The sequence below is a fragment of the Bufo bufo genome, chromosome 3 (genome assembly GCF_905171765.1).
Source record: "Bufo bufo chromosome 3, aBufBuf1.1, whole genome shotgun sequence".
Lineage (NCBI taxonomy): Eukaryota > Metazoa > Chordata > Amphibia > Anura > Bufonidae > Bufo > Bufo bufo.
Window position 1 is genome coordinate 447,818,155 of NC_053391.1, and position 12,217 is coordinate 447,830,371.

The following is a 12,217-nucleotide window of genomic DNA, read 5'->3' on the forward strand; positions in this document are numbered from 1 at the left end:
GAAAGGTAATACAAGCCACTTACTGATGTATTGTGATTGTCCATATTGCTTCCTTTGCTGGCTGGATTCAGTTTTCCATCACATTATACACTGCTTGTTTGCATGGTTATGACCACCCTGCAATCCATCAGCGGTGTGCTGTGCTTGCACAACATAGGAAAAAGTGCCGGCCTCTCTGGTGGCTGGGACTGTGGGAGCTCACATAGACTGGTGCTGTTTACTATAGTGTGCAAGCACGACCACCGCCGACGGATTGCAGGATGGTCGTCACTTGCTGAAGTGAGACAAAACATAAACTTTTCTAATATGATAATTAGCCTCTAAGTGCAGGGGGAACGTTGCCCCTGCTCCTAGAGGCTCCGTTCTCCCACCTCTGGCCACTCCCTGCTACACTAGATTGACAGGGCCAGGCAGCGTTGGTCTCCTACTGCCGGCCCTGTCTGCGGTGTAAATCTCACGCCTCCGCCGTCCTGTTCAGTATTCGGCGCAGGTGCAGTGAGTGAAGGGCGCTCGCCGGCTGCCTCACTACGCCTGCGCCAAATACTGAACGGCGCGAGATTTCCCCAGCGCACAGGGCCAGCAGTTGGAGGTGAAGCCTGCCTGGCCCTGTCAATCTAGTGTAGCACATCGCTAATGTCAGCTAGCTTAATAGGGTTAATTCTGGTGACAGAAACCCTTTAAGGCCCCAACTATTTATATTCCCCTTATGGACATGCTTCCATAGCTCCTATAGACATGACTGGAGAAAACACCGGATATTAATGGCCCTTTCTCTATTCATTCTCTATATGGAAGTGGACTGTTGTTCATGACATAACCCAGGATCTGCATGTATAAGACATATAAAGCATATCATGTGGATATAACATGGCATACCTTTTAAAAGTGTTACCCGCAAATGAAGTTTCAGAGGACCTACCTCTAATAGTCAGAGCCATGCTCGACATACATTATGGGGGAGCCATAAAACCCAGATTTGCAACTTGAATGAAATGCCACTGTGACTAAATTTAGTCACAATTCAGGTTTTTGCAGCAACCTCATCACTTTCTAAAATGAGGCATGGTGAGGGTGGGGCATGGACAGGGCCATCCACCTCTGCATTTATCATAATTTACACTAATTTTCTGTCAAATTATGTGTACAACCTATGCCAGCTACAAGCTGGCATAGATTTCAATCATGCGCATGAAATTCCAGAGAATACGCTTAATTTATGATGAGGTGTGCCTCTTGTCACAAATTAAGGACATCCTCCAGCAGCACTTGGGATATCAAGACAGGTGGAGCACATGCTAAATCTCCCTCAATATATTAACCATACAGGGGCATATTAACTAATACGGTAGACTAGAAATCCTTAAAGGCAATGTACACCTTCTGAGGCTGTTTTTTATTATTGCATTTTCCTAATATGGCACTAAAAACCCTTTTTTATTTGGTCTTTATTAAAAATATTCAGCCCTTCTGTCACATAGGGTTAACTGTTTGTCTAGCTGTGTGAGTCATACTTTCATTTTGTGCCTCATCTAATAAACCTTATCTCTAAATTACTAAGAGGTCATAAACATTTAAGCTACATTCTTATCAGTAAGATAAGAACTGAGCTGTAATGAGTGTTTATAAGGTCAGAGATAAGGAGCCTGTCAGCTGATCTGCCTGACGGAACACAGCAAAAACACAGATCAGCTACTAGAGAATCTCAAGGCTGTACAGAGAAAGGGGTTCAAAATTGTTAATAAAGACCAAATGCAAATAATTATTTTTAGCTCAAAATGAGTACAATGAGTACAATACAATTTAGTATAAAGTTTACTATAAAAATATATGCAAAGTTTTCTGTACTTTTTTCAGCACCCTGAGATTTTGTTTTTCACTCCCTTCCTTAATGGAACCATAACCATTTTTTTTTTTTTTCCATTCACATACCTGTATGGGTGCTTGTTTTTTTGTGCGACAAGCTGTACTTTCTAATGGCACCATTTAATATTGCATACAATCTATTTGGAAGCTGGAAAAAAAATCTAAATGGGATAAAATTGGAAAAAAGAAAAATGCAATTCTGCCACAGCTGTATGGGTTTTGTTTTTAAGGCATTCTGTATGTGGTGCCCTTCATTCTCAAGATCAGTACAATTGCAGTGATACCACATTTATTTATACATTTTTTCTTGTGTTTTAATACTGAAAAAAATAAATACTTTTGAAAAATTTATTTTCTCTTTTGATCGCCATATTCTGACTAATATAACTTTTTGTTATGTCTACGGAGCAGTGTGGGGCGAAATTCTTGAAAGACAATCTGTAGTTTTTTTAATTGACATTATTTTGGAGTGTGTATAACTTTTTGATAAATATTTACAAACTTTTTTGGGAGGTAAGGTGCCAAAAAAATGGTGAATCAGTTGTTTTGATTCTTTTTGCCACTCACTGTAATGGATAAATATTTTTACATACAACCAAAGTCTCCCCCGATCACAATGCATGGCTGCTGGGGAAAACCGCTTCAGATACCATGGTCACAACTGACCCCAGCATCTGACGGGTTAAATGTGATTGGCATCATTGCCAATCACAGACATTAAGCTCTGGGTGTCTGCTGTTTAAAGTAGTAGAACTCAGCAGCTATGGCTCCTGCTTCACCTCCAAGTGGGTGCCATTCTCAAAGAGCGGATTTCCACCGTACATGTACATTTTTCTAACTTAGGACGACCCCCGTGAACGAAGAGGTGTTATCAGTGATTGATAGCATTCTCTGTGTAAGTGTGTATACATACATAGCTGCCAGTCACTGATAGATGTTCCCAGGGTGATCTTAAGTTGAGAAAAGATAACATCTCTTTTTCTCTAAGTCACGCCACCTGGTTGGGCGAGGCAGAAAAAGTGTCCTAAATGATAAATGTGGCGCTAGAAACGTAAGCCAGTTTTTAGCTGCAAACTGCGACAGAATTCTGGAGCCTTTTCAGTAGTAAATCTGCCCAAATCATAAATAGTAAATAATGAAAAACTCAAAGAATAGAACACAAGATATATATATATATATATATATATATATATATACACTGCTCAAAAAAAAAAGGGAACACAAAAATAACACATCCTAGATCTGAGTTAATTAAATATTCTTCTGAAATACTTTGTTCTTTACATAGTTGAATGTGCTGACAACAAAATCACACAAAAATAAAAAAATGGAAATCAAATTTTTCAACCCATGGAGGTCTGGATTTGGAGTCACACTCAAAATTAAAGTGGAAAAACACACTACAGGCTGATCCAACTTTGATGTAATGTCCTTAAAACAGGTCAAAATGAGGCTCAGTAGTGTGTGTGGCCTCCCTGTGCCTGTATGACCTCCCTACAACGCCTGTGCATGCTCCTGATGAGGTGGCGGACGGTCTCCTGAGGGATCTCCTCCTAGACCTGGGCTAAAGCATCTGCCAACTCCTGGACAGTCTGTGGTGCAACGTGACGTTAGTGGATAGAGCGAGACATGATGTCCCAGATGTGCTCAATTGGATTCAGATATGGGGAACGGGCGGGCCAGTCCATAGCATCAATGCCTTCGTCTTGCATTAGGAGGAACCCAGGGCCAACCGCACCAGCATATGGTCTCACAAGGGGTCTGAGGATCTCATCTCGGTAGCTAATGGCAGTCAGGCTACCTCTGGCGAGCACATGGAGGGCTGTGCGGCCCTCCAAAGAAATGCCACCCCACACCATTACTGACCCAATGCCAAACCGGTCCTGCTGGAGGATGTTGCAGGCAGCAGAACGTTCTCCACGGCGTCTCCAGACTCTGTCACGTCTGTCACATGTGCTCAGTGTGAACCTGCTTTCATCTGTGAAGAGCACAGGGCGCCAGTGGCAAATTTGCCAATCTTGGTGTTCTCTGGCAAATGCCAAACGTCCTGCACGGTGTTGGGCTGTAAGCACAACCCCCACCTGTAACGGAACGCCTAGCACCCCGATCGGGTACCTCCGTCGATAGATGCTCCTAGTGCTTCCAGAGGACTCCAAGCACTCCACTCGACACCGTCAGCACTGCAGACCCCACGAACCGCTGAAGCTTGGTGGAGGTCTCGCCGTCTCCTACCCACCCTGGACCTACGACTAGGCTCCAGTGGGTGAACCTCTCCTAAATCCAGAGACAGGATCCAGGAGCAAGCTCTTACAAGAGCTTATACTCAGGGGAGTATTGTGATATAGCAGTCCCCAAGAGTGTAGTTATTCCATCCCCCCAAACATGAGCCAAGACTTCATGAAGGTATAAAACAGGAACTCTCTTTATTTTAACACACAAGCATTTTATACACATCTCCCAACAATGTTACCACCCCAGGGTTTTGTAAAAACAGCCAATAACCACGTACAATACACTCAGACACTCCCACACAAAATCCTCCCCTCTGTCCGTGATCGAATGACCTCACACTGGGTTGATGCAATCATCACAGACAGACGAATACACAATATCCTCTGTCCTGGAGACAACCGAGAAGTAATTCAATTATCTCTCAGGACAAAGGACATCGCCAATACACACAGAGAGACAATGGAACAGACATCACTTACTCAAACATACAATGTCCCACCCTTTACATTACACATAGACATTTAACACATTCCCAGACAGCTCAAGTCTGAGTGCATATTATTATGTGAATAGCACTCAGACAACATGAATACAATAAAATGAGCTAACTGGGTACCCTCACATAACATACAATACAATTACACAGACAGATGGTTCTGTCACACATCTCAAAACCCCACATGTCCCCATATGGCTTGGATCTGAGCGCTCAGATGCCACAAACACAGTCAAATCGCCATGGGGTCTAAGTTTTGCATGGGCTAATGAGAGGGCCCATAATCCTGGGGCAAGAGGCTAGTACCCAGTCCCCTCCAAAACCCAGTGGCGAGGTTGGTTTCGCCACACCACCTGTGGACGTCGGGCCCTCATATCACCCTCATGGAGTCTGTTTCTGACCTTTTGAGCAGACACATGCACATTTGTGGCCTGCTGGAGGTCATTTTGCAGGGCTCTGGCAGTGCTCCTCCTGTTCCTCCTTGCACAAAGGCGGAGGTAGCGGTCCTGCTGCTGGGTTGTTGCCCTACTACGGCCTCCTCTACGTCTCCTGATGTACTGGCCTGTCTCCTGGTAGCGCCTTTATGCTCTGGACACTACGCTGACAGACACAGCAAACCTTCTTGCCACAGCTCGCAATGATGTGCCATCCTAGATAAGCTGCATTACCTGAGCCACTTGTGTGGGTTGTAGACTCCGTCTCATGCTACCACTAGAGTGAAAGCACCGCCAGCATTCAAAAGTGACCAAAACATCAGCCAGGAAGCATAGGAACTGAGAAGTGGTCTGTGTTCACCACCTGCAGAACCACTCCTTTATTGGGGGTGTCTTGCTAATTGCCTATAATTTCCACCTGTTGTCTATCCCATTTGCACAACAGCATGTGAAATTGATTGTCACTCAGTGTTGCTTCCTAAGTGGACAGTTTGATTTCACAGAAGTGTGATTGACTTGGAGTTACATTGTGTTGTTTAAGTGTTCCCTTTATTTTTTTGAGCAGTGTATATATATATATATATATATATATATATATATACAGTGAGGGACAGAAGTATTTGAACACCCTGCGAGTTTGCAAGTTCTCCCACTTAGAAATCATGGAGGGGTCTGAAATTCACATTGTACAGTCGTGGCCAAAAGTTTTGAGAATGACACAAATATTAGTTTTCACAAAGTCTGCTGCTAAACTGCTTTTAGATCTTTGTTTCAGTTGTTTCTGTGATGTAGTGAATTATAATTACACGCACTTCATACGTTTCAAAGGCTTTTATCGACAATTACATGACATTTATGCAAAGAGTCAGTGTAACGGAACGCCTAGCACCCCAACCGGGTACCTTCGATAGGTGCTCCTAGTGCTTCCAGAGGATTCCAAGCACTCCACATGACACCGTCAGCACTGCAGATCCCACGAACCGCCGAAGCTTGGTGGAGGTCTCGCCGTCTCCTACCCACCCTGGACCTATGACAAGGCTCCAGTGGGTGAACCTCTCCTAAATCCAGAGACAGGAACCAGGAGCAAGCTCTTACAAGAGCTTATACTCAGGGGAGTATTGTGATATAGCAATCCCCAAGATTGTAGTTATTCCATCCCCCAAACATGAGCCAAGACTTCATGAAGGTATAAAACAGGAACTCTTTATTGAGGGCTACCCGTCCGTATTTATGCAGGTCCCCATCTGGTGGACACGCCCCTAGGGGACCAGAAGGAAGACTGTGACACAGGACAGATACGTAACACTCAGGATACACAGACACAACACATCCCCACAATGCATCATGGTTTCCTCCTCTCTGCCTTGGAGACACCCGAGGAGCAATTCAATTATCTCTCAGGACAAAGGGAAATTGCCAATACACATGTGGAGACAACAAGACAGAAATCACCACCCAAACACCCAATGTCACACCCCCACAGCAAACACAGACATTTAACATAGCCCCAGATAGCTCAAGTCTGAGTGCATATCATTAGGTGAATGGCACTCAGAATACACGAATACAATAAAATTAGCTACCTGGGTACTCTCACATAACAAACTACAATTCCAAAGACAGATTTAGGCTACTTTCACACTTGCGATTCGGGGCTCCGCTTGTGAGCTCCGTTTGAAGGGGCTCACAAGCAGCCCCGAACGCATCCGTACTGCCCTAATGCATTCTGAGTGGACGCGGATCCGCTCAGAATGCATCAGTCTGGCAGCGTTCAGCCTCCGCTCCGCTCAGCAAGCGGACCCCCGAACGTTGCTTGCAGCGTTCGGGTGTCCGCCTGGCCGTGCGGAGGCAAGCGGATCCGTCCAGACTTACAATGTAAGTCAATGGGGACTGATCCGTTTGAAGATGACACAATATGGCTCAATCTTCAAACGGATCCGTCCCCCATTGACTTTCAATGTAAACTCTGGACGGATCCGTTCAGGCTACTTTCACACTTAGATTTTTTTTAAACTATAATGCAGACGGATCCGTTCTGAACGGATCCAAATGTCTGCATTATAGGAGCGGATCCGTCTGTGCAGACATCAGACGGACCTGCTCTGAACGCTAGTGTGAAAGTAGCCTTAAGCTGTGCGGCCGGTCTGTCTTCTCCTTTAAAGTTAGTATGGGCCATAATCCTGAGGCAAGAGGCTGGTAAACAGGCCTCTCTAAAACCCAGTGGCGAGGTTGGTTTCGCCACAGTCAGTATTTGCAGTGTTGGCCCTTCTTTTTCAGGACCTCTGCAATTCGACTGTGCATGCTCTCAATCAACTTCTGGGCCAATTCCTGACTGATAGCAACCCATTCTTTCATAATCACTTCTTGGAGTTTGTCAGAATTAGTGGGTTTTTGTTTGTTCACCCGCCTCTTGAGGATTGACCACAAGTTCTCAATGGGATTAAGATCTGGGGAGTTTCCAGGCCATGGACCCAAAATGTCAATGTTTTGGTCCCCGAGCCACTTAGTTATCACTTTTGCCTTATGGCACGGTGCTCCATCGTGATGGAAAATGCATTGTTCTTCACCAAACTGTTGTTGGATTGTTGGAAGAAGTTGCTGTTTTGGTACCATTCTTTATTCATGGCTGTGTTTTTGGGCAAAATTGTGAGTGAGCCCACTCCCTTGGATGAGAAGCAACCCCACACATGAATGGTCTCAGGATGCTTTACTGTTGGCATGACACAGGACTGATGGTAGCGCTCACCTTTTCTTCTCCGGACAAGCCTTTTTCCAGATGCCCCAAACAATCGGAAAGAGGCTTCATCGGAGAATATGACTTTGCCCCAGTCCTCAGCAGTCCATTCACCATACTTTCTGCAGAAGATCAATCTGTCCCTGGTGTTTTTTTTGGAGAGAAGTAGCTTCTTTGCTGCCCTTCTTGACACCAGGCCATCTTCCAAAAGTCTTCACCTCACTGTGCGTGCAGATGCGCTCACACCTGCCTGCTGCCATTCCTGAGCAAGCTCTGCACTGGTGACACTCCGATCCCACAGCTGAATCCTCTTTAGGAGACGATCCTGGCGCTTGCTGGACTTTCTTGGACGCCCTGAAGCCTTCTTAACAAGAATTGAACCTCTTTCCTTGAAGTTCTTGATGATCCTATAAATTGTTGATTGAGGTGCAATCTAAGTAGCCACAATATCCTTGCCTGTGAAGCCATTTTTATGCAATGCAATGATGGCTGCACGCATTTCTTTGCAGGTCACCATGGTTAACAATGGAAGAACAATGATTTCAAGCATCACCCTCCTTTTAACATGTCAAGTCTGCCATTTTAACCCAATCAGCCTGACATAATGATCTCCAGCCTTGTGCTCGTCAACATTCTCACCTGAGTTAACAAGACGATTACTGAAATGATCTCAGCAGGTCCTTTAATGACAGCAATGAAATGCAGTGGAAAGTTTTTTTTGGGATTAAGTTAATTTTCATGCCAAAGAAGGACTATGCAATTCATCTGATCACTCTTCATAACATTCTGGAGTATATGCAAATTGCTATTATAAAAACGTAAGCAGCAACTTTTCAAATTTCCAATATTTATGTAATTCTCAAAGCTTTTGGCCACGACTGTAGGTGCATTCCCACTCTGAGAGACAGAATAAAAAAAATAATCTGGAAATAACATTGTATGATTGTTAAAGTATGTATTTGTCTTGCACTGCTGAACATAAGTATTTAAACTTAATTAATAAGTGTTAATATTGGTACAGAAGCCTTTGTTTGCAATTACAGAGGTCAAACGTTTCCTGTAGTTCTTGACCAGGTTTGCACATACTGCAACAGGGATTTTGGCCTACTCCTCCACAGGTCTCCTCTAGATCTGTCAGGTTTCGGAGCTGTCGTTGAGCAACACAGAGTTTCAGCTCCCTCCAAAGATGTTCTATTGGATTTAGGTCTGGAGACTAGGCCACTCCAGAACCTTGATATGCTTCTTACGGAGCCACTCCTTGGTTATCCTGGCTGTGTGCTTCGGGTCGTTGTCATGTTGAAAGACCCAGCCACGACCCATCTTCAATGCTCGGACTGAGGGAAGGAGGTTGTTGCTCAAAATATCACAATAAATGGCCCCATTCATCCTCTCCTTAATACAGTGCAGTCGTCCTGTCCCCTTTGCAGAAAAGCACCCCAAAGCATGATGTTACCACACCTATGCTTCACAGTAGGGATGGTGTTCTTGGGATGCAACTCATCCTTCTTTTTCCTTCAAACACGACGAGTGAAGTTTAGACCAAAAAGTTCTACTTTGGTCTCATCTTACCACATGACTTTCTCCCATGTCTCCTCTGGATCATCCAGATGGTCATTGGCAAACTTCAGACAGGCCTGGACATGTGATGACTTGAGCAGGGGAACCTTCCGTGCAATGCATGATTTGAAACCATGAGGGCGTAGTGTTCTACCGACAGTGACCTTTCAAACTGTGGTCCCAGCTCTCTTCATGTCATTGACCAGCTCCTCCCTTGTAGTTCTGGGCTGATTCCTCACCTTTCTTATCATCAGTAATACCCAACGAGGTGATATTTTGCATGGAGCCCCAGTTCGAGGGAGACTGACAGTCGTCTTTAGCCTCTTCCATTTTCTAACAATTTCTCCAACAGTTGATCTATTTTCACCAAGCTGCTTGGCAATTTCCCCGTAGCCCTTTCCAGCCTTGTGGAGGTCCACAATTTTGTCTCTGGTGTCTTTTGACAGCTCTTTGGTCTTGCCCATGGTAGTAGTTGTCGTCTGACTAACTGTGGGGTGGACAGGGGTCTTTAAAGAGCTCAGACAGGTGCTACTAAGTTAGATTAATGAGTGGAGGTGGACTTTTTAAAGGCACAATAACAGGTCTTTGAGAGCCAGAATTCATTTTGTTTCTCAGGTGTTCAAATACTTATGTTCAGTAGTGCAAGACAAATAAATTCTTTAAAAATCATACAATGTGATTTCCTGAATTTTTTTTAATTTTATTCTGTCTCTCAGAGTGGGAATGCACCTACAATGTGAATTTCAGACCCCTCCATGATTTCTAAGTGGGAGAACTTGCAAAATCGGAGGGTGTTTAAATACTTCTGTTTCTCACTGTATATATATACAGTACAGACCAAAAGTTTGGACACACCTTCTCATTCAAAACGTTTTCTTTATTTTCATGACTATGAAGGCATCAAAACTATGAATTAACACATGTGGAATTATATACATAACAAACAAGTGTGAAACAACTGAAAATATGTCATATTCTAGGTTCTTCAAAGTAGCCACCTTTTGCTTTGATTACTGCTTTGCACACTATTGGCATTCTCTTGATGAGCTTCAAGAGGTAGTCCCCTGAAATAGTCTTCCAACAGTCTTGAAAGATGCTTAGCACTTGTTGGCCCTTTTGCCTTCACTCTGCGGCCCAGCTCACCCCAAACCATCTCGATTGGGTTCAGGTCCGGTGACTGTGGAGGCCAGGTCATCTGGCGCAGCACCCCATCACTCTCCTTCATGGTCAAATAGCCCTTACTTTCAAAGTTTTCCCAATTTTTCGGCTGACTGACTGACCTTCATTTCTTAAAGTAATGATGGCCACTCGTTTTTCTTTACTTAGCTGCTTTTTTCTTGCCATAATACAAATTCTAATAGTCTATTCAGTAGGACTATCAGCTGTGTATCCACCTGACTTCTCCTCAACGCCACTGATGGTCCCAACCCATTTATAAGGCAAGAAATCCCACTTATTAAACCTGACAGGGCACACCTGTGAAGTGAAAACCATTTCAGGGGACTACCTCTACCTCTTGAAGCTCATCAAGAGAATGCCAAGAGTGTGCAAAGCAGTAATCAAAGCAAAAGGTGGCTACTTTGAAGAACCTAGAATATGACATATTTTCAGTTGTTTCACACTTGTTTGTTATGTATATAATTCCACATGTGTTAATTCATAGTTTTGATGCCTTCAGTGTGATTCTACAATTTTCATAGTCATGAAAATAAAGAAGACTCTTTGAACGAGAAGGTGTGTCCAAACTTTTGGTCTGTACTGTATATATATATATATATATATTTAGATATATAATGTGCCTGGGTGTGACATCTTTAATGGTGTCATGCCAATACATACTTTGGTGGCATAACACTAGAAAAAAATGCAGAGCAGAGTTGACAAGATGATAAGGGTGCCCATACACATTAAAACATGTTGGCTGAAGCTGCCCATTTCAGCAGGACTGGCCAACAAGCTGAAGTGTCTGGTGGTATCCTGACTCTCCCTCCATGACAGATGTCAACTGAAAAGGTCAGGCATGTCCCGTCCTTATTTTCCTTTCATTATTGAGAATGAAAGTATGCTTGACCAAACAGAGTGTGTAAGGATCCATTCACACATCCGAAGGGGTTTTATAGTCCGCAAATTGCGGATCCGCAAAACACGGCAATGTGCGTTCCGCATTTCGTGGACCGCACATTGCTGGCACTATAATAGAAAATGCCTTTTCTTGTCCGCAGTTGCAGATCCGGAAATGCGGATGCGGATAGCACATAGTGTGCTGTCCGCATCAGTTCCGGCCCCATTGAAAATGAATGGGTCCGCACCCGTACCGCATAATTTCGGAACGGATCCGGACCATTCATACAGACGTGTGAATTGACCCTAAGTGTGTGTGGGGTGGATGAAAGGAACGGCTGTCAGCTGAACGTTGTCTAAAGTGTATGTGTCACGACGGACATGCACTCAGTATAAACGATAACACACCAACTAGGCTCTGGACGAGAGACAGGGGAAGGGTCACCTCCTAGTAAATCCCTGACCTCTTTCCCTGCACAGCCCACAGGCAGACCTTAAAGGTAGGTGTGCTGTGTCCACCAGCCTGGACTAACAAAACCCTGAACTCCCTGAGATGGTGAAGTGGGGAGAAAGGAGCAGCCTGCTCGCACAGAACCTAAATGACACAAACAACCAAACTAGAAATGCCACTTATCTCTGAGAGCAGGAACTGACAGCCAACCTTTCCTCCAAACTTCCCAGACCAAAATGATCAGTATAATCTGCTCAGAGCACTTAGCTGGAGACCATTTAAACTAATGACTCCACCCAGTGCACCTGATGAGAGGCGGATCCAGCACGACACCAAGACAAATACTAAACTCGTGCTGCTATCCTGGCCGACCTCCGCACATTGTCAGA